Here is a 23,653-nt window from a genome sequence, read left to right as displayed (position 1 = left end):
TGGGTAACAACTGTTGCTAGGATTCCACCAGCAAGGCTGGCAGGTCAGGGAGACCATCTGAATATTGTAAGAGCCACAGAAGGCTTATTAGTAATAAGCATTGATTGAGAAGTTCACAGATTTGTGCTGAAACCCAGGGTCAAACCAGGGACCTTCAGATCATCAGTCTGACGCTTTCCCAACTGAGCTACTTCAGCTATTTGAATGATTTTTGGGTTCACTTATCCAAATGTAACCAAGGTCTGCCCTATTGACGACTTTTGAGGGGTGGAAGGAGGCCTTTTCAAGGGGGTCTCAAAGCCTAGTGCAAAGAATGTCTTACACTCCATGACTGAGCATTTCAGGGTCTCTAAAAAATGTACCAAAATGCTTCAGAAGAATGTTTTACTACCGAGAATGTCATAATTATTGCAAACATTCGGCAGATTTTTCAGAAATTTTCAAAAGTTCTTAGGGGGCTAATAATTAAGTCTTCAAGTGTAAAAGAACTATGCTAAAAAAAAGGCAGTTTAAAGGGTAAAGTGCCATGACCCGGATTTGAACCGGGGTTGCTGCGGCCACAACACAGAGTACTAACCACTATACGATCACGGCTGTACCCGCTCTCCCTGATTGATAATGTGTTTGCTCCCCTGATGTCTAATGTTAAACGATCTATTAAAGCGACATTCTATATGAACGACATCATGGAACTGGATCTCATTCCGTGTGTTAATACCTAATGTTATGGGAACATTTCTGTCTCATCCAACAAATAAAGTCAATGGACGTCCTCCTTCATCCAGGTCATTTTATTCTCAGGTCATGAAATGGATTTACAACTGGATTCTTCAGTTTGTCCTAGATTCGCTCCTTATACAAGCAGGCTTCATGCTGGCATGGCTTGTCAGTCATTAAAGTGGCCTACATTTTTTTCTAGACCTCTCCCTTCATTCCATATATTCATACAGCTGTTGTGGTGGTGTTAACATACAAGTCATTGTCCAAGAGTCTCTTTAAAACCTGAGTTACATGGACTTGGTGTCACTGTCAGGTGAATAAATCAATACATCATCAAGGTAGACATTCACAAAATGGTCCAGGAAGTCTCTTAGAACTTCAGTGATAATGGCTTGGAACACGGCGGGAGCATTGGTGAGTCCAAAGGGCATGACCCTGTATTCATAGTGGCCGCTGTGTGTGTTTAATCCGGTCTTCCTCTCGTCTCCCTCTCTAATCCAAACCAGATGGTAAGCGTTGCGTGGATCCAGTTTGGTGACTATTTTGACCTGTTGAAGATGGTTGAAGACAGAAAACATGAGGGGAAGAGGGTAACGGTTCTTGATGGTAATGTCATTCAGTGGGCTGTAATTAATGCAGGGTTTTAACGACCCGTCTTTCTTCTTCACAAAGAAGTACCTTGCTCCTGCTGGCAGCCTCTTGTGATGCCGATATGTAATTGTTCATGGCAGCCCTTTCTGGACCAGAGATAGAGTACAGACGTCCCTTGGGAATAGTGGCACCGGGAAGCAGGTCGATTGCACAGTCGTAGGATTGGTGGGGCGGAAGTGACAGGGCTTTTGTCTTGCTGAAGACTTGTCGCAGGTGGTGATAACAAGAAGGAACAGACATCAGGTCCGGAAATTTAGAGTCTGTGGCAGGATTGGCAGAAAAATAATTAATTTCCTTGACACGTTTTCCCTGGACAGTAGAAAAAACAGTTCTTGGTGCATTCCCTTCCCCATTCACTGATCTTCCCTGTTTTCCTGTTAACCCAAGGATTATGCTGGTACAGCCATGGATGCCCCAAGATCAGAGAATGGGAGGGTGAAGTAATTAAGTACGGACAAATCTTTTCCTGATGGCAGTCAATGTTCATTTGGACAGGTTAACTGATGTTTGAGATAGTGAAAAGCTCCTTACCATTGAAAGACCTCGCCCTAATGGTTTTAGCTAGCGGTTCTGACTTGAGTCCTAGTCTCTTAGCTAAACCCCAGTCCATTAGACTCTCGTCTTCCCCAGAGTCTATTAAACTCTAGATCTTTGGCCGTGAGATGCGTTATCGTGACCTTAGTGAGAGTGCGTGGCATCTGAGGATCCACCGGAACGTGACTCGCCACCTGGGATCCCTTGGTTGGACACAAAATGACAAGCTGGCCGCTCTCTCCACAGTAAAAACATCTCCCCTCCATCAGCCGCTTGCGTCGCTCCTCTGGGGTCAGTTGGGCTCTCCCTAGCTGCATGGCCTCCTCCTCCAGGTCAGTGCGGAGGTGAGGACATAGCTCCGGGTGTGAACGCTGAGTGGTCGCCCCGCTAGGTGCGAAAGGCTAGGTGGTTCTTTCTGCCGCAGCCGGTCCTCCTCCTCGCTGTCGTTTGAGCTGGGCTAGTCGGTTGTCCATCCGGATGGCGAGTGCGATGAGGGCATCTAGGTTGTCTGGTAGGTTGAGGACGGTGTGGCAAAGTTGGTAGAGTGGCCCTGCTAGAAATTTGAGGGTTACTGGTTCAATCTTCACCTTCTACCATCCTAGTCACGTCCGTTGTGTCCTTGGGCAAGACACTTCACCCTTGCTCCTGATGGGTCCTGGTGAGCACCTTGCATGGCAGCTCCCACTGTCAGTGTGTGAATGTGTGAGTGAATGGGCGAATGTGGAATTACTGTCAAAGCACTTTGGTCTCCTTAAAAAGAGGTAGAAAAGCGCTATACAAGTACAACCCATTTACCATTTGCCATTTAGGTCCAAGGGAACAAGGAGGTCCTGATTGGAAGCTCCGAGTCCCTTCAGAAAGACTTCATGGAGGGCTCTGTCTTCTCAACCGCTTTCTGCTGCTAGCGTACGGAAGCGGGTGGCGTAGTCGCACACAGAGCCGCTACCCTGCTTTAAATTGCTTAGCTCTTGTGCCTTCTCTGCTGGACGACACTGGGTCAAAAGTTTTAGTTAAAGCAGCTCTCTGGCACACACCGAGGGTGGACGCTCCCCTTTCCTTTCCCTTACCTCTCCCGCTTGCTTCTTTGTTTTGTCTTGTCTTAACTTTCTTGTTGCCTCTTTTTGCACTGCTCTCCAAATCTAAACATTGGAACTCTTTAACTGGCCTCAACAAAATGGACAAGATCTTGGGTTTGGGGGAACCTGCTGTCGTGACGAAGCGGTTGTTGCTGGACACACGACGGACTCTTGGGAGAAGAATGAGGGCCGCGTGCCTGGCGACCCTTTTCTGTCGACGACGTGAAGATATCCACTTATTCGGAATTATGACAACAGGACATCTGCTTATTGGAGTAGGCGTTGCTCTGGTTTGTCGACAAATTGGAAGTTGCTGGCAGTCTTCAAAGTACCCCAAAGGTGCCACAAATGATTGGCGGATGCGGGAAGAAGTTCACAAACTCCCTTTTTTGTGAACTTTGGACTAGCAACGGCAAATACATCAAGGCCGCGGAACAGAGACACACTATGGGCTTATACACACACACACACACACACACACACACATATCCACAAAAAAATATATACGCCACACATACATCCCCCCCGTTCCCCAATCCAAAACTCTCGACGCAAATCCTGTAGGGGTGATGAATGGATGGTCAGCGCCTGAGAGCTGTGACCTACCACCATGACCTTGAACTACCTTCCCTCTGTTGCTAGATATCTCTAGATGTATGTTGTAATATGTATATGTGCTTTGCCATGGAGTTTTTTTCTCACTCCGAACTGGGCCCCCTTAGAAGTCCAGTCTGGATTGTATTCTTTTACTCATCCTTCCCCAGCGTTTACCTTTTTCCCATCTTTTACGGGGCGCCTTATAGCGATCCATCAGCGTTCTTGTTCTGTAACCCTATATACTGTTTGTTTGTCTAATCTTGAATAGGTTTGTTCTGAAAACAAAGTTTTGTTGTACTTGTTGCAATGACAATAAATACCCACCTAATACCTAAAATCTGTGAATGAGTGGCAGAGTGAAGAGTTCCGCCCCCAATCGGCAGAAGCCCAAAATCTATACTTGATACACCAGAGTAACAAAAGATACAGTGGTTGGTTGATTGATTGATTGATTGTACAACCTTGAGCAGTGACCACAGTATCCCCTCTGAAAATTGTGATGCGTGGACCCGGATATACTGCACAGTCCTACAGATATTATAGTACTTAACCACCGTTTGTTGCATTCCTCAAAATTAGGATGCATAACAAGTTTTCAAATTCAGTTTTGCGGATTAATTTGAAACCAAGAATTAATGCAAAAGATTAGATGGGATTTGAACCTTTTCTTACTGACACATTTGTCAACATTTAATCTTTTTAAGTCTACAGTGTCGGTACTTCTAAGGTTGGAAGTTCAGTTCTGCAAAAGAAACAAACGCCTCTACTTTGGGGTGCATTAGTTCTATTTGACAAGGACAAATTATTTTTGCCTCAGGAAACAGACAAGTTTCTCACCAGGAAAACATCCATCCATACATTTTCTACTGCTTGTCCCTAAGCGATGGTATTTAACTCTACGTCTCCATAAAGCTAGGGAGCACATACTGTTAGCAGAGTGGCGCAGCAGAAGCGTGCTCCCCCCCGTAATCCAGAGGTTGATAGATTGACTCTATCCTCTATCTTGAGTGTTTAAGGTGAAAGGAATCCGCGAGGTTTCACTTACACTGTTCATTTTCACGTCATGATAAGAACACCAAGTGTGCAGACTTCACGCCGAAGAACAGTTTAACAATTTTCCTGTTGCCTTTTTTGAAAATGTCAATTTTAATGTTCTGCATCCAATGAGCACAAACAAGAGATGGAAAATAAATTAATTGCTGCCAGTCAGGGTTGACAGTGTTTCCCTGACTGGGAATTGAACCCGAGCCACGGCGGTTAGCGCGCCGAATCCTATCCACTAGACCACCAGGGAGATGACAGCTATTCCCGACACTTGCCTTCTGCCTGCCTTTTGTCGGATGCACGAAGCCCCCACACCATGTCAGTTGTACAAAGTCAGAAATGTGTTTGGCAAAAGTCTTTGAGCGGGAACTTTTGTGTCTTAGGAAACTCCTGCAGGAATATGGACTTGGACTTGGAAAAAGTATACAACTCTATCAAGAACGAACAGACGTTCCTTTCTCATGTCCTCTTTTGACTCCTTGGTGTAGTCTGTGTTGAGGTAGAGGTTGTTGTTTCCACACAATGTCACCAGACAGGCCATCTCCCTCCTGCAAGTGGCTCCGTGCCGACCAGCGATACGTCACTGCGGTGTGATCCGAATACAGGAACAAATACAAGTGGCCTGAATGTCTACGGTAGGGGTGCAGATTTTCAGAAGACAGGTTGACAAAAACATACATATCCACCTTTTAACCATACCAAGTCAATGAAACAAAACTGTCCTTTGCTATCTTGAATAATTGATGTTGAAGATGAATACATTTTTGCATTTTTGTTTCTGGCACAGATGCCATGGACCTTATGAATCCACTTCTCTTTTGGAAAGTCTACCCTTTTCACTATCCTGGGGCTTCATCCTTATAACTGTGTGGGAAAGTCAGACCAAAAGCCTTTGTGATCTGCATACGTAAAAAAATTATTTAGGTGATAAAACATGGTATATTTACACTTTCACTCATTTTATGTTGTATTTGGACTGCTGCACGCATCTTCACCCCGGGTTGTGTTCTTTTTGATCACATTCCTAGCGTAAAGAACTCTCAAGCTAAAGTTTTGGCCTGATTTCCACAAGTTTTCCTGAGCATTCCAAATGAGGACCAAGCTAGATCTAATTGCTTAGGTCAGCAAAGAAACAAGTGGGTTACCAGAACAGAAATGGCTGTGGTGGGATTTGAACCCATACCTCCTGAGAGACTTGAGTCTAAATCCAGCACCTTAGACCAGTCGGCCACACAACCACCGTAAACACGTTTTATGATCAATTTATCGGCATTATGAGACGGAAAACACATGACATGGGGTCACTTTGGTTGTGGCGTGGCAGGGATAGGCTTGGATCGTTTGTTTGTCCTTTAGAAAACACAAGGAAATGCAGTCCTCGTTAGTATAGTGGACAATATCTCCGCCTGTCACGCGGAAGACCGGGGTTCGATTCCCTGACGGGGAGGTGATTTTGGTTACTATTATTTTTATCAGTAAACATATTTTTCAACTTTGAGCAGTGAATACAGTATCCCTCTCTGAAAATTGTATCAATCAATCAATGTTTTTTTATGTAGCCCTAAATCACAGGTGTCTCAAAGGGCTGCACAAGCCACAACAACATCCGTGGTACAAAGCCCACATACTGGCAAGGAAAAACTCACCCCAAAGGGACGTCGGTAACAGTGACTATAAGAAACCTAGGAGAGGACCGCATATGTGGGCAACCACCACTCCCCCCTCCCCAGGGGAGACCAAAAGCAATGGATGTCGAGCGGGTCGAACATGATATTATGAAATTCCAGTCCATAGTGGATCCAACATAATAGTGAGAGTCCAGTCCATAGTGGATCCAATATAGTAGCGAGAGTCCCGTAATGTTGTATTGCTTGGACCCGGAGATACTGCACAGTCGTACAGGTATTAAAGTACTTTGCTACCGTTTGTTGCATTCCTCGAAATTAGGATGCATAACAGAATATCAAAAAGGGAAAATTGTTTATTAGAGTTAGTGACTCAAATTCAGTTTTGCGTATAAATGGTCCCTAGTGTGTGAATGTGAGTGTGAATGTTGTCTGTCTATCTGTGTTGGCCCTGCGATGCGGTGGCGACTTGTCCAGGGTCTACCCTGCCTTACGCCCGATTGTAGCTGAGATAGGCACCAGCGCCCCCCGCGACCTTATAGGGAATAAGCATCAGAAAATGGATGGATGGATGGGAATAATTTGAAACCAGATATATATAAAAGATTGGAAGGGATTTGAACCTTTTCTTACTGAAAAGTTTGTCAGCATTTAATCTTTTTTAAGTCAACTGTTGGAAGTCCAGTTCTGCGGAAGAAACAAACGCCTCTACTTTGGTGTGCATTAGTACTATTTGACAAGGACAAATTATTTTCGTCTCAGAAAACAGATAGGTTTCTCACCAGGAAAACACCCATCCATCCATTTTCTACTGCTTGTCCCAAGCGATGGTATGTTAATCTACGCCTCCATAAAGCTAGGAAGCATATACAGTTAGCAGAGTGTCACAGCAGAAGCATGCTGGCCCCATAACCCAGAGGTCGATAGATAGAAGCTATTCTCTGCCATCTTGAGTGTTTTATGTGAAAGTTATCCGCTAGGTTCCACTTACACTCTTGGTTTTTAATGTGACCTCATTTTCAACCTCATCATCATTGTCATCATCATTTTGAGAATACATAAACCTGTCAATCTTGTCAAGGAAACCATCAAAATTCAACATGTTTGCTTTGTACCATGTCTAATGCTTAGTATACTCATCATCTGGCAACAGAGACAACAAAGTTTTGTGCACTTTTCTGGTTGCATGATATCAAGGGCCTACAATTGGGTAGGGACGCTAGGGACACGTCCCTACCAATATCCAGCCGCTACTGTGTAGTCACTATCAATACGCTGCCCGTAATGTTTAATCAATGATTATGGCACAGAAAGGGTTAAATGTGGGTCTCTGCTAGAAGTCCCGCCTCTAACCTAAATATCGCTCCCTGATCGGTTGCCGCTCTCATGCTAACTTACGTGTGATTGGCTGTCTTCGCTGTCACTCCTTCTGCTTGTAAAAGCTAGCCTACATGCTAGTTGCTAGCGAGCGGACGAGAGTGTCACGCCAAATTTCTTTTATAAAATGGTTACAAATAAAGGCATTATGAAATAGGAATACTCAATCAATTTAATGTAGTTTCATTCAACCAGAAATACATATTATCCAACAAAATAGCCTCACTGTGGAAAAAATAGTCCCACTTATCCAGACGTTGGCTCCAAATTAGCACTGCATCTCGTCTTTTCCTCCGCTTTTTTTCAGGTGAAAGTCAATGGTCAATCCCCTTTACCATTGTTAACCCTCCCCGGAGGTGAAAGTTAACCTTAAACATGTGAATTCAACTACTTTAGTCCGTTTTTTAACATCGTAAAAACATCAGCTCTCTTTTACTACGGACTGCAACAGTCCGTTGTCATGGATACATGACAACAACTTCCATGCATACCACTTATGCGTGCCTGAGGCGGAGTGATAGCCTACGCTGTGATAAGGCTTTAGAATATTTAAACAACGGTTAACAGCCAATCACATTGCCGGATTTCACCTTTCCGTTTTATTTTTGAAGTTACTATTTAGTTTCATGTATTTGTGTAAAAGTGAGCAACGGTTTGAAAAAACCAAAGTGGTGGAAATACAATAAACCCTCACTAAATGATCATGTGATTTTACAATGCTAAAATATAATTCATTAATACGAAGTAATATTCATATTTAGTAAAAGCCTTTTTGCTCAGGCAGTAACTGTACCATCAAGCTCTATGGTCATTGTCCTTAATGTATCTGTCATGCCTCAACATATTTTTGGCCAGCAGTTCATTTCTGTGACAGACCGGCGGAGGCATATGTTTGGCTCTTTCAAATAGGAACAACCAGTGGACACTAATCTGCTTGTATTTGAGTATTAGTGACAAACATATTTACAGTACAAAAGCAGCAATAGAAAGAAGCAGTTGAAGGGAAAAATTGTGAGTGATTTAAACACAAGTTGGGGAAAGATTATTACAGTTCATTTATGTTTATTTACAATGTTGTATTGCATGAATGTATTTCTGATGTTGTTGATGGACAGTAGGCTATGTTCATTGACAGTATGATGCACAGTTGCACTACAGCCCTACACTAAAGAGTAAAGATGAGAACTCTTCCAAGTTGTCTCCTTTGCTTTCATTTTAGTTGCTTTACCCTATAACATCTGCATGACGTAAAATTATGATTGCTAATGTAAAAAAAAAAAAAGTAAACTTTCAGAGTGCTGCCTTGGAGCACTTTTGTGTCCCCACCAATCTCAAAATCAAACCTACTCCATTGCATGATATACAGTAAATCCATAAACCTGCTCAATTCCTCCTTTCGATCATGTGAACGTGTTTCGTCATTTAACACGACAATGACCCCCTCTTTCAGCGTTGAGAGTCTTTGCAACTTTGATTTTCTTTCTCCCTGCAAACTTTCAATTTTGTGACCTAGAGTCTTGAGTGTCGTTTTTACCACACGTTTTTTCCCCTCAACCCCTCAACCCCTTGTCCATCATTGTCACGTTGAGCCACACTGTCCTCCTGTGGCTGTTTATGTTCATCAGTGCAGGTGTGTGCTCCCTCCTCCTCCATTTGGAAAAGTCAACCCATCCGCAAGTCAAGTCAAATAGTCACCAATGCATTGGATTTGTCAATATTTGTGTGCATACATTTTAACAATGGCAATTTTTGTATTATTGTTGCTTCCCCATAAACAACTCGCGTACCAGTGAGGAAGTTTTTGACTTAATGTAGCGGTAAAGTCCTGAACTATTACTGCTACTGGTTGCCGAATATAAATGAAGCAAGTTCAGACGTTTGCAGCAAGCTAATAATTGATGTCCAGAATTGTGTCCATGTTTAACAACAATATGTATTATCATAAAGTCTCATTACAAAACTCACTTTGTAACAAAAATGGAAAATACAAATACAAGCCTGGCACAGTCAAAAACTGTTGCACCTCTACTCAGCAAGACCTGTGCAGGATCCCAGCTCCTCCCTAAGTAGACTGACACTTGGCCTTGAGCCAACCCCTTTAGTGACGTCATGAATTTGACGGACAGATAACAACTGTCATCTAGCGTATTGGACTTGCAACTGTAAATACACTTTCTTGTAAATGATAATATGATAATAATTAAACAAGATGTAATTAAAGGACAACAGTTATCATTACAGTATCATTTTAAAGGTTGCAATAAAAATTGAGATTTATTATCACAAACAATATTTTTACCACACACAAAAGCACCAAAAAGTTAAAACGTTGAGAACAGGTATCGATTTCGGGGTACCGGAATCTGTGCTGTATCGGTTGAAAAGTGAACGGTACACATCCCTACCAGCAAGTGTTGTTGTACTGGAAACTAATTTACAATTAGTTACAATCAATTTTCATCACACACAATACTCCACTATGGAATTGTTGTTATATTAAAATGAGAAACAAATCCATCTTTGTACAGCAATGGTTTGAAAAAGGTATTTGGTCGCTGATGCACTTCTTGAGTGATAAAAGTATTTCATTATTTGAAGGCATCATCAAGTACGACCTGCAAATAAAAAAAATATACAAAACAATATATATATAGGCTTTTGTTCAAAATATTCTAATTCCAGCATTTTACGATTTTCTATTATTTTCAATTTCTTCTTTGCTGTATTTTATGTGGAACAAAACAAATTGTCATAGCTTGAAAGCTTCCATTTGTTGCGTCACAATCGGTCTGCATCTTCCCTCCGCTGCGGTTCCACCCAGAGGGCCCGCTGACAGCGCACCCGGATACGCCCCCGCGCTCGTCAAGCGGACCGCGCAGCTGGCCGCAGTCCACACCTGTGACTGATGACGTGAGCTGCTTAAAAGACCAGTGGACCCAGGGATCCTGGCGGGAACTTAGTTCTCTGTTGAAGTACAGTAAGCGATCATCCTGCGTTATACAAATCCTGTTTTCCTTGTGTTCAGTCTCTCCGTGGTTCTCAGTGTCTTTTCCCGTGTCCCCGCAGAACTCTCCGTCACCTGCAAAGTGAGCTGTGCATCTCACTCTTCCCCGGATCTCCTTCGTCCTCGGATCGCTTCCTTCGTCCCTCGACTCCTCGCTTCCTTGCACGGACTACCCTGCCTGTCTTGCCCTTATTGGACTGCATCGCGTCCCTCAACACGCACCTCCAACACTTTGGAAAGACACTCCAGTTAATCCAGTGGTTCTCAAACTTTTTTTGTCATCCCCCACTTTGGACAAGGGGGAGTTTTCAAGCCCCACCTGCCCCCATCGCCCCAACAGAATGCTAATGCCAAGCTTAACATTTTCAAATTTATTGAACATCAAGTTGTATACACTCAAACTCAATAACATAACATTACATCAAGTTCAATAATAAATAAAATAACTTGCATCAAGTTCAATAATAAATAAAACAAAAGTGTTATAGCTTGCATCAAGTTCAATAATAAATCAAATAAAAGTGTTATAACTTGAATCAAGCTCATTAATAAATCAAATAACTTGCATCACGTTCAATAATAAATCAAATAACTTGCATCAAGTTCAATAATAAATCAAATAACTTGCATCAAGTTCAATAATAAATAAAACAAAATTGTTATAATTTGCATAAAGTTCAATAATAAATCAAATAAAAGTGTTATAGCTTGCATCAAGTTCAATAATAAATCAAATAACTTGCATCAAGTTCAATAATAAATAAAACAAAACTGTTATAACTTGCATCAAGTTCAATAATAACTCAAATAAAAGTGTTATAACTTGCATCAAGTTCAATAATAAATCAAATAACTTGCATCAAGTTCAATAATAAATCAAATAACTTGCATCATGTTCCATAATAAATAAATTAAAAGTGCCACTTTTTCGTGTTTTGATAAAATTTACCGCGCTCACAACATCTGTTAAAACGTCATTGAGTTCGGGGCTGAGCTGCCTTGACGCGAGTGCTTCCCGGTGAATGACGCAGTGTGTCCAATGCGCATTTGGCGCAACCCTCTTTATTAGAGCCTGCTGCCCGTTTCTTGACCCTGCCATGGTCTGTGCGCCATCAGAGCAAAAGCCCACACAGTTTTCCCATTTAAGGTCGTGTTCTTTGAGGAAACTGTCTATTATCTTGAACAGCTCATCAGCAGTGGCTCTATGTTTTAGGTATTTCCAAAACAGTAAATGCTCGCACAATGACTTGCCATTCACAAAGCGGACGTACGTGATGAACAGGCAGTCTTTATTGCTGTCAGTAGCTTCGTCCACTTGTAAAGCAAAACGACTTTTTTTTAATTTGTCTATGACAGGGGTCGGCAACCTTTACCACTCAAAGAGCCATTTTGACCCGTTTCATGAATTAAAAAAAACAATGGGGGCCACAGACACACACACACACACACACACACACACACACTTTATGATCCTAAGGAAAAGTCCAACTGGCTGCTTACCGTGCGAAGGCGCTCAGGTGAGAACTCCAGTTTGTATAGAAAACGGGGTTGTAAAAAAAAAATCTAAGAATAAAAAAAAAAAAGAAATTAAAGTGGAATCTCCTCCCGTTTCTCGCACCCCACCTGTCATGTCTCTATTCCCCACCACTTTGAGAAACGCTGAGTTAATCTATACACACATGGTCTTACAACACACACTCTTGGGTTTTTGACACACACATCATTCTCTAGTTTATTAGCATTGTTATTATTATTATATTCAGTATTATATATATATATATATATATATATATATATATATATATGTATATATATATATATATATTTACTTTGTATAAGAATAAATCTTCACGGTGGAAGAGGGGTTAGTGCGTCTGCCTCACAATACGAAGGTCCTGCAGTCCTGGGTTCAAATCCAGGCTTGGGATCTTTCTGTGTGGAGTTTGCATGTTCTCTCCGTGAATGCGTGGGTTTCCTCCGGGTACTCCGGCTTCCTCCCACCTCCAAAGACATGCACCTGGGGATAGGTTGATTGGCAACACTAAATTGGCCCTAGTGTGTGAATGTGAGTGTGAATGCTGTCTGTCTATCTGTGTTTGCCCTGCGATGAGGTGGCGACTTGTCCAGGGTGTACCCCGCCTTCCGCCCGATTATAGCTGAGATAGGCGCCAGCGCCCCCCGCGACACCAAAAAGGGAATAAGTGGTAGAAAATGGATGGATGGATGGAAGAATAAATCTTTGGACATTACTGCCATCTGGTGTCCGTTTGCCGTCACGTCCTTAGTAAACCACAACACCATTCTTCCAAACACAAAGGAGTTCATTTGGTGAAAAAAGACTTAATTGACTACTAAACATTTTTTTTAGCAAGTTTTGTAATTGAAATTATTTATTTAAACTCTCAGAATTCTGAAATAAATAGATTATTATAAAATAGTAAAACATCAATTTATTTTCCATTTAAGGCTGCTGAACCAATCTTTCAGATTTGTGTGCAGATCTGTGCGGTTTCATAATGAACACCGTATTTTTGATAACGTTTGTTTTGTATGTAGTGGTTTATGATGACATTGTTATTGAAATACAGATGACACAAAAGAACATCTATGTTGGCCCTGTGATGAGGTGGCGACTTGTCCAGGGTGTATCCCGCCTTCCGCCCGATTGTAGCTGAGATAGGCGCCGGCGCCCCCCGCGACACCAAAAAGGGAATAAGCGGTAGAAAATGGATGGATGGATGGACAAAAGAACCATGGTAAGTAAGTGTGGCAAAACAAGTCGGCGGAGGCGACGTCACATACGCGCATGCGTGGACCGATCGGGTGATAAAGCAAGATGGCGTCTGACGGAGAAGTCCTAAACGCGGGCATTATATTTCTGTATTCTTACATATATGTTGTTTGATTGAGTACACACGGTTAATAATTGTTTGTAGCCGGATACATTAGTCTGAGCGCACTTTGACACTTCTCCTGTTTGATAGCTTCACTTAAGATAGCTTGCAGCTAGTTTAGCTGGCTAGTTAGCTTAGCTTGTTAGCTGCTAACAAAGAGACGCGGAAGTTATTTAAACATCGCTAAGTAGGGAACTAATGTGAGTGTAAAGTGTTGTGATTGTGTGAAAATGTGCGAAAGTACGATATCAAAGTACGAGGAGGAACTTTGTCCACCACAGAGGAGGACGAGCGACATCAACTACTGGATGTTTATTAAAAGAAACATCATCAAGTTGTGTTACACAGAACAGGTTTGTTTACTTCTTACTCTCACATCTTTACTAACTTTATGTGTGATTATTAACACTATTTTTAAATATATTGTGTGTAAGAAAGTTGGTTGTCTTGTGAGGATGGTCAAAAGTTTACATACACTTGTAGAGAAAATAATGTCACGGCTGTCTTGATTTTCCAATAATTTCTACAACTCTTGTAGTTTTGTGATAGAGTGATTGGAGCACATACTTGTTGGTCACAAAAACATTCATGATGTTTGGTTCTTTTATGAAATTGTTATGGGTCTACTGAAAATGTGACCAAATCAGCTGGGTCAGAAGTATATATACATCAGTGTTTATGTGCAGTATATACATCAAAAGTGGTTAAGGAATGGCTAAATCAGGCTTGAATTAAGGTTTCAGACTGGCCTACCCGAAGTCCTGACTTAAACGTGTGGACAATGCTGAAGAAACGAGTCTATGTCAGAAAACCAACAAATTTAGCTGACCTGCACCAATTTTGTCAAGAGGAGTGGCCAAACAATTCGACCTGAAGCTTCCCAGAAGCCTGTGGATGGCTACCAAAAGTTCCCTACTGCAGTGAAACTTGCCAAGGGACATGTAACCAAATACTAACATTGCTGATTGTATACCTTTCACCCAGGAGATTTGGTCACATTTTCAGTAAACCCATAATAAATTCACAAAAGAACCAAACTTCCTGAATGTTTTATGTGACCAACAAGTATGTGCTCCAATCACTCTGTCACAAAAAAATAAGAGTTGTAGAAATTATTGGTAACTTAAGACAGCCATGACATTATTCTCTTTACAAGTGTATGTAAAATTTTGATCACGACAGTATATACGTCTGGTACTTGCAACCGCGTGGTTGTTCTTGTTCTGTTGAATTTAACTACCTGTAAAAATAAGTTTCCTATGCCAGTCCATTTGTAGAATAAACTTATATTGATGCTTGTGCATATCCAGTAAAAAAAAAAAAAAACATACCATAAATAAATATAAGCAGCAATAAAAATATACTTAAAAATGCTTCTACACATTCTATTAAAGGTACAGACAGCATCCATCCATCCATTTTTTTACCGCTTGTCCCTTTCGGGTTCGCGAAGGGTGCAGGAGCCTATCTCCGCTCCATTCGGGTGGAAGGTGGGGTACAGCCTGGACAAGTTGCCTTCTCATCACAGGGCAAACACATATAGACAGACAACATTCACACACCTGGGCCCATTTACTGTTGCCAATCAACCTATTCCCAAGTGCATGTTTTTGGAGGTGTGAGGAAGCCGGAGTACCCGGAGGAAACCCACTCACTCAGGGGGAGAACATGCAAACTTTATACAGAAAAGATCCCGAGCTCAGGACCGAACCCAGGACCTTCATATTGTGAGGCACAGATACCAGTGTTTCCATATATAGGATTTGTATCTAACAGAACTACACCTACGATTGGTTATCTGTATAATAAAACCATTCTCGGGCCCCTGCAGTCTACATATAAACTTAAACATCAGTTTTCTCAGGGTGGCGTGGAAGGTGTTTATCCCTAAATCACAAAAAAGCTTGCTGGCACTACTACCCCTGGCCTTTCTGAGCAGGATTCTGAGACAGTTATTATATGCAACCTAGAGTTTGTGCAAGCTCTCTTTCTTGAACCTCACCCAGAGGGGTGCTGTGTACATAGGGGTGCAGTAAGCTCTAAACAAGTACACCTTTGCTTCATCAGAGCAGTAATGACATTTTCTCAACAGCATATTGGCTTGGACATACAGCATTCTTCTCTGTCGAAGCATGTCAGCATCATCCTCCATCTTGTCATTGATGATGATAAGATGTTGATCCTCCTTGGTCCTACATATCATTACCAAACTCTTTGTCAAACTTGACTCCATAGTGGGACGATATGTTAAAGGGGAACATTATCACAATTTCAGAAGGGTTAAAACCAAAAAAAAATCAGTTCCCAATGGCTTATTTTATTTTTCTAAGTTTTTTTCAAAATTTTACCCATCATGGAATATCCTGAAAAAAGGCCTCAAGTGCCGATTTTCGCTATCTGTGAAGCCACCGTCCATTTTCCTGTGACGTCATCCAGTGATGCCAATACAAACAACATGGCGGATAGCACAGCAAGATATAGCGACATTAGCTCGGATTCAGACTCGGATTTCAGCGGCTTAAGCGATTCAACATATTACGCATGTATTGAAACGGATGGTTGGAGTATGGAGGCAGATAGCGAAAACGAAATTGAAGAAGAAACTGAAGCTATTGAGTGAATAGCTATTGACGCTATTCGGCGATCGCCTTCTAACCAACGATTGAGTGTCGCAGGATATCCATACATCTCTGTGCCATGGCTGCACTTAGCATCGCCGGTAAAATGTGCAGACCAAACGATCGGGACTTTCGCATGTTGTAACACTGGAGCAACTTAAATCTGTCGATTGGTAAGTGTTTGTTTGGCATTAAATGTGGGTGGAGTGAAAGGCTGGATGTAAATATAGTTTCAAATGTACATACAGCCAGCCTAAATAGCATGTTAGCATCGATTAGCATGCCGTGCTAATCGATGCACACTCCACTTAAGTCAACTTGAATCCGTCCCTGATCGTGTTGTTACACCCTCCGACAACACACCTACGAGGCATGATGTCTCCAAGGTACGGAAAACAGTTGAAAAAACGGAAAATAACAGAGCTGATTTCACTTGGTGTATGTAATATGTTTGAGAAAATGACTACCTATGGGACATCACGTTGTGACGTCATCGCTCCGAGTCCGAATAATAGAAAGGCGTTTAATTCGCCAAAATTCACCCATTTAGAGTTCGGAAATCGGTTAAAAAAATAGATGGTCTTTTTTCTGCAACATCAAGGTATATATTGACGCTTACATAGGTCTGGTGATAATGTTCCCCTTTTAGAAGCTGTTGGAACCCTGCACTACCGGGAGATATAATGGCCAAATCATCAGCGTACATAAAGTGGTTGATTAAGCTGTTCCCCATGATGCATCCTGTTCTGCATTCTCCCACTGCCTTGACAGGTCATCCATAGACAGGCTAAATAGGCCTGGTGATAGAAGCCCACCCTGTCGTACCCCATTGCCAACTCTAAAGGGAGAGGATAATCTATTCCCCTCATTTTATCTGCTTTGTCTGCCTGTCTTACCAATATGCCAAAATATACCCAGAACACCCTTATGCCTCAGATTGGTGAAGAGTTTGAGATGGTTGACTTTTTCAAATGCCTTAGATGCATCAATAAACCTTACCAACATTGTAGGGCCCTGCGCTCTGAATTTTTCTACTGCTTCTTCCATCCATTCATCCATTTCCTACCGCTTATTCTCTTTGGGGTCACGGGGGGCGCTGGTGCCTATCTCAGCTACAATCGGGTGAAAGGCTGTGTACACCCTGGACAAGTCGCCACCTCATCGCAGTCTACTGCTTCTTGTAAAGCATAAATACACAAGTCAGTGCTGTACTTGCTCTTAAAGCCAAATTGGTTGTCGGCGGTGCAAAAAAAATCCCCAACTCTGTATGTTATCCCATTTTCCAGCAGTTTAGATAGCATGCTGGCTCAGGCGATAGGTTGATAATTGTCCATAGTCCCTACCTTACCATCCTTGTCTTTAATGACACCTACTAAAATAACTGTCAGCATAGCAGCTGGCAGGATGCCATGCATTACCAACCTACCAATATATACCTACTGCATGTACATAAAACCTAATGGAGGCGTTTGGATGTTTTTTAAGTTCTTTGTTGGCAGAATACATTGACTCTAATAGCCTTTATTGTTCGTAGACTTTCAAACACATTTATTTACTATTTAGAATGCATAAAAAAGACAAAACATGTGTTCTTGATAGGTAAAATAAAAAAAGTGGGGTTCTCTTTTAAGTGAAGTGAAGTATATTTGTTTAGGTCTTTTCTCTCGTGACTCAGAGCGCTTTACATAGTGAAACCCATGATCTAAGTTACATTTAAACCAGTGTGGGTGGGAAAGGGAGCAGGTGGTTAAAGTACCTTGCCCAAGGACACAACGGCAGTGACTAGGATTGAACCTGTAACTGTCGAGTTGCTGACATTGCTGCTCTGCCAAGTGAGCCACACTGGCCTCAGAATGTATTAACTTCTATCAAAATCTCGTAAAAATCGTTAATACATCGTAGAGACATCTCAATAATTCCATTAACAATATCTTTATTTAGGAAATTTCTAATGTATCGTGTTTCTATCCACACATCTGTTAAAATGTAATAATCACTTATTCTGTTTTGTTCAAATGTAATAAGCACTGGTTTTGTTATTTCATACTTTAGTTTTGGGTGATACTACAAATTTAGATATCAATTCAGTAGCAAGTAGTTGTAGGGGTAGTATCAGTCATACCAATGCGGATACTGATATTTACAATTTTTAAGATCATTGAATGAGTCCATTTTTGTTCAAATCATAATCAAACAAAAACACAGGATGGTGGTGTTAAAATATAAATAAATGGGTTGTACTTGTATAGCGCTTTTCTGCCTTCAAGGTACTCAAAGCGCTTTGACACTACTTCCACATTCACACACTGATGGAGGGAGCTGCCATGCAAGGCGCCAACCAGCACCCATCAGAAGCAAGGGTGAAGTGTCTTGCTCAGGACACAACGGACGTGACGAGGTTTGGTTCTAGGTGGGATTTGAACCAGTGACCCTCGGGTTGTGCACGGCCACTCTTCCACTGCGCCATGCCAATATCAATTAAATATTTAAATATGGCTCTGAATTAAATCATTTGGTTTATGCCCTTAAAGTCTTCCTTTTTACTGAGTTTGTAAACGATAATAAAATTATATATAATTAAAAATATTGATCAAACCACTGTATCGACCTTATACTGATATTATACTTGGTGTTGTTACTGTCGATTTTTGCATTGATCAGTCCACATTTGTATAAATTTAAGAGCTTTAGCAGGGTTTCTGTGGGTCATTAAAAAGCAGTAAAAGTCATTGAAGGCCTAAATTAAGGCCTTAAATGGTATTAAAAAGCATTAAATACGATGCCCAGAGGCATTAAAATATTCATGCAATTGTAGCCCGGGACCGATATAAATGAAAATAAACCTAATAACTTCATTCTTGCAGTCATCAATAGATTGCTATGTCAGTGTGTTTCCTTCTTGGTCTGTGGATTTTAAACTGGACTTAAGAGGTCTCACTCTGTGCATCGCTCTCAGCACCTGAGCATGTTTATTCCACAGTAGACTTACATGAACAAAGCGAGCCTCTTGTCACTCATTCACAATCTTTGTTTCGGCTAGTTGCAATACTCCTCCACACGTTTTCCTGTGTGCAGTAGTGTTAATGACATTCACTTTAATGTTGGAGATGGAAATAGTCATTTTAATACAACACTGTAGTACAGGCCCCCATACAGCTGCACGGGATATGCCTGTTCTATGATTCTTTAATTTTAAGCCTTTTAAAATTACCATGTTTTCGTCCAATTGTGTCAAGGAGGTAAAATTAGGTCTGAAAACCTTTTGACAAGTTGCTTTCATGTCCATTAGGACTTTTTAAAGTGTGAAATACCATTCGCCTTAAACATATTTTTTTTACTTTGAAAGTAAACTTGATCATTTATTTTTGTTTATGCATGACCTCCTGTCCCACACGAGCAGATTTTAGCTCAATTGAATAGCCTTGTTGTGGCGACCGCTAAATATAAAAGCCAGGTGGTGGAAACTGACACATTGACTTGGAAACAAAAACGGAAAGAGTCCAGATCTAGTGGAAATCCCGGTTACACTTACAAACGTTGCTTGGCGACATTAATGACGAAACCTTACTTTGGGTTCAAGGCACAACGCAAAAAGAAATACACTTTCAAACCAAAGCACTCGGAGTGAGCGAACTCGACCACAAGATGGCGTCATAGCGGAGACAACAATACAGAATACAGATTTACACTGTAAACGATCTAATCTTTTCTCCAAGTTTATACATCAGTAACTGACATTATAATCACAGGGGGCGTGGAGCCTATCCCAGCTGCACTCAGGCAGCAAGGGATTTATGGCAATATACATTTTAGGCCATATTGCCCACCCCTTGTCAAAAGTGGTCTTATTTTCCTGTGGATAATGTTGTAAAGAGCAGTGTGTTTGTTTTCAGGCCAATTCATATAATAACTTGTTTTGTTAATTTCATGTGAACTTACTAAGTGAATCTGGACATTTCTCAAGTCAAACAAATCTTCCGCCAGACCCCCATCGAATGTGCCGGAGTGTCCGCACATTTTACCGGCGATGCTAAGGCAGACATGGCACAGAGATGTATGGATATCCTGCAGATGCATTTTCAATGATAAAGTTAACGAAATCACAAAGGTGAGTTTTGTTGATGTTATTGACTTATGTGCTAATCAGACATATTTGGTCGCGGCATGACTGCCAGCTAATCGATGCTAACATGCTATTTAGGCTAGCTGTATGTACATTTGTAGCTATATTTGCATCCAGCGTTTCCCTCCACCCACATTTAATGCCAAACAAACACTTACCAATCGACGGATTTAAGTTGATTCAGGGTCACAAGATGCGAAAGTCCCGAACGTTTGGTCGGCACATTTTACAGGCGATGCTAAGGCAGACATGGCCGAATAGCGTCGATAGCTATTCGCTCAATAGCTTCAGTTTCTTCTTCAATTTCGTTTTTGCTATCTGCCTCCATACTCCAACCATCCGTTTCAATACATCCGTAATCTGTTGAATCGCTTAAGCCGCTGAAATCAGAGTCTGAATCCGAGCTAATGTCGCTATATCTTTCTATGCTACCCGTTTGTTTGTAGTGGCATCACTGGATGACGTCACAGGAAAATGGACGGTGGCTTCACAGATAGCGAAAATCAGGCACTTTAAAACCTTTTTTTGGGGATATTCCGGGATGGGTAAAATTTTGAAAAAAACGTAGAAAAATAAAAAAAGCCGCTGGGAACTGATTTTTATTGGTTTTAACCCTTCTGAAATTGTGATAATGTTCCCCTTTACTAAAAAGGCACTAATGAAAGATGTCAGGATGTTATCCACAGGGCAGCAGACTTCAAGTCTGGAGTCGTATCATGCTGTTGTGAACCATTTCGCTCCAAAACTACTGTACTTCTCTTATCAGGGAATGAAAAATTGTTAATTATCCACAAACTGCTGGACTTTCTAACAAGGAATGGAAAATTGTCTAGCCAGTACTAATATACATGTACATACATATATATTTGTAGCAGTATATGCCGATTGGGGTTTCATGTTATTTTATTATTCAGACTCATGCTGTCTGCCTTACACTTCAACGAGAATGCCAGACGAGAACAGGCAGTGACCAAGAAAGGTATCGCCAAGTACAAAATCAACCGCCCAAAGTACAAGAAAGGAGAACATACAGTGAAAAAGATACTGGCACCACGAACATACCGGAAGTTTATCATTTTTCGTGCATCTGTTACGTTCCACGTAGTGGTGGTTTGTTTTTGTGTTTTTTTCTTCTTTTGTTTGAACAGGTCACACTCAATCATGACCTCTGCTGCCAATCAAACGGTTCCTGTTCCCAGCTGCTCCTCATTTCATCTGTTGATCAGCCAGCCAATCCCGGTCCACCATTTATCCTCCTGACCTGCTTAAAACCACCTGTTCACCACTGGATTGAGAAATTATTTTTCTGACATGCTGTGTTGAGTTTTGAGAGACGCTACTTTTTCTTTGGCGCTACTTTGTTTTGTAATCATTTTTTCTAAGCTTTTTGCTAAACTTGTGCCACCTGTTTTGTTGTCTTCCTTTTTGTTTGACCTTCCAACATTTGTAAGTATCTGCGGCCTAGTCTTGGGAAAGGTTAGACAGAGGCCTCTATACACTACACACACATGATTTGTTTGTGTATAGAGACACCAGGCTTATTGGTGGCTGTCACCCTTGTATGTTTTGGACCCCCTCTTTGGTTAGAGTAGTTAGGTAGGTTTTTGGTTTATACTAATTAAATAGCTTTAGTTTAGTCAGCTTACCTTTCTTTTCTAGAGGGTAGTTTTGGTATGTTTTGTTCATTTCTTTCACAGCACCTGTATACCCAAGCTAGGCTAGTGTCGTGTCTTTGTTGTAACTCCCACCCCCATGGTTACTTTTCAATACACTAGTTTTTGTTTTCAATTCTTGGCTTTGGTATTTTTAATTTACAACTTATATGATTTTTACACTTTTATGTTGCGTTCCACTACGATCCCTAGACTTTGAGCCATCTGGGAACGTAACAGCATCAGACCATTATTTGTTTTTATTTCTTCTTTGTCCTGGGTACCCCCTTCTCTCCAATAAACAGGTGAAATGTATCAAACACGGATATTGCTTCTGTTCCCACTTCTCATTTTCCATAATCCAGGCAAATGAATTGAATTGTCAGATAAACAAGATGTAGCCGACCAATTTGTAACTGAATTTTGCAATATGCGGTATTTATTAAAATTGAGTATCAGACAGCTGGAGTTCATATTTACAAAGTGAAACGTTTACAATGTTATCTCTTCAGAATATGTTGACCATCTGAAGGATGCTGTCTGTTTTTTGGCCAGCATAATGAGAAGCCTCTACGAAGAACAGACAACCCACCATCAATGTGTGCCGCATTTGAAAAACCCAACAAGCAGGAAGCCATCCGGAATCATGGAAGTCAATTCAGTACCACTTAACCCTTGTGTGGTGTTCATATTGTTGTTACTGAGCCAGTGTTTGTGGGTCTGATGGACCCATTGCATTTTGTGACTTTTAATGCCACACAATAAAACATTTTATGTTAAAATAATGAACAGATGTTTACCTTATCCCAATTACAAGCAGTATAAAAAATATATATGGTTAATATTTGCCCTTTACCTTTGTTTGGTCACATTTATAATATATGATTTAAAAGAATATCAATTAAAATCAAGACACTGTATGAGTAGAAACAAATTTACAAGTGAAGCAAGGTTTTTAGAAACTACTGACTTTTATTTTGTGTCACTCCAAGAGCAGTTCAGTGCAACTTGAAAGCTTGATATTGTCTTGTTGGGCTGGGAAATGTTTCGCAAATCTTCAAAACGCCACAAGATGGCAGAACTCTACGGACATCTTTGCCAAGCCATATCCAACACCACATATGCGGTCTTCCTCTCCAAGGTTTCTCATAGTCATTGTCACCGACATCCCACTGGGTGTGAGTTTTCCTTGCCCTTATGTGGGCTGTACCGAGGATGTCGTTGTGGTTTGTGTTGTGGTTTGTGCAGCCCTTTGAGACACTAGTGATTTAGGGCTATATAAATAATCATTGATTGATGATTGATTGATGTTCTTAGCGCGCCTGAAATTGGCTGTATGCACTCTCAAAGTGCATGTTGTAGCCAAATGTATTTCATATGCTAGTAATACCTGGTCATACTTAACAGGTCGCAGAAAAAGAAAATTTGGTGGTGTAAATCAGATCGCATTGAAAATATAGAACTCCTGTGAATGTAATAAGAGACAATGGAAAATAAAGTCAACCCGATAATCGTACATTGCGGATATCACCCAGAGCCCAGTTTTCAACACCAGATCATCCCACAAAAATGTGCAGAAAACCGAAGCAAACAAATTACAAAGAATGTAAACCTAGTTCATAGTTGTTAGTTTGTTTCCTTTCATGTCAAACAAACACATACCAATCGTTGGTTGGAAGGCGATTGCCGAATTCGTCCTCGCTTTCTCTCATGTCGCTGGCTGTCGTGTCGTTTTCGT

General features: G+C 41.2%; 1 protein-coding gene, 1 long non-coding RNA gene and 3 other non-coding genes across 6 annotated transcripts in view; 2 read left to right on the top strand and 3 right to left on the bottom strand.

The window, feature by feature from the left end:
• The window catches only part of LOC133545319 (zinc finger protein 664-like), a 186,825-nt gene that overhangs the window by 99,265 nt on the left and 63,907 nt on the right, over positions 1-23,653 (bottom strand). The window lies entirely within an intron of this gene.
• On the bottom strand, positions 125-197 carry trnai-gau (transfer RNA isoleucine (anticodon GAU)). Its single transcript has one exon. It is a non-coding gene; the product is annotated as a tRNA-Ile (tRNA).
• Positions 523-594, bottom strand: trnah-gug (transfer RNA histidin (anticodon GUG)). Its single transcript has one exon. It is a non-coding gene; the product is annotated as a tRNA-His (tRNA).
• Positions 5,998-6,069, top strand: trnad-guc (transfer RNA aspartic acid (anticodon GUC)). Its single transcript has one exon. It is a non-coding gene; the product is annotated as a tRNA-Asp (tRNA).
• Positions 21,220-22,700, top strand: LOC133545372 (uncharacterized). Its single transcript, XR_009804806.1, has 2 exons — positions 21,220-21,709; positions 22,428-22,700. It is a non-coding gene; the product is annotated as an uncharacterized LOC133545372 (long non-coding RNA).

Source organism: Nerophis ophidion, linkage group LG28 (assembly GCF_033978795.1).
Source record: "Nerophis ophidion isolate RoL-2023_Sa linkage group LG28, RoL_Noph_v1.0, whole genome shotgun sequence".
NCBI lineage: Eukaryota > Metazoa > Chordata > Actinopteri > Syngnathiformes > Syngnathidae > Nerophis > Nerophis ophidion.
The sequence above is the reverse complement of the archived record's forward strand: the minus strand, read 5'-3'. Positions and strand labels throughout refer to the sequence as shown.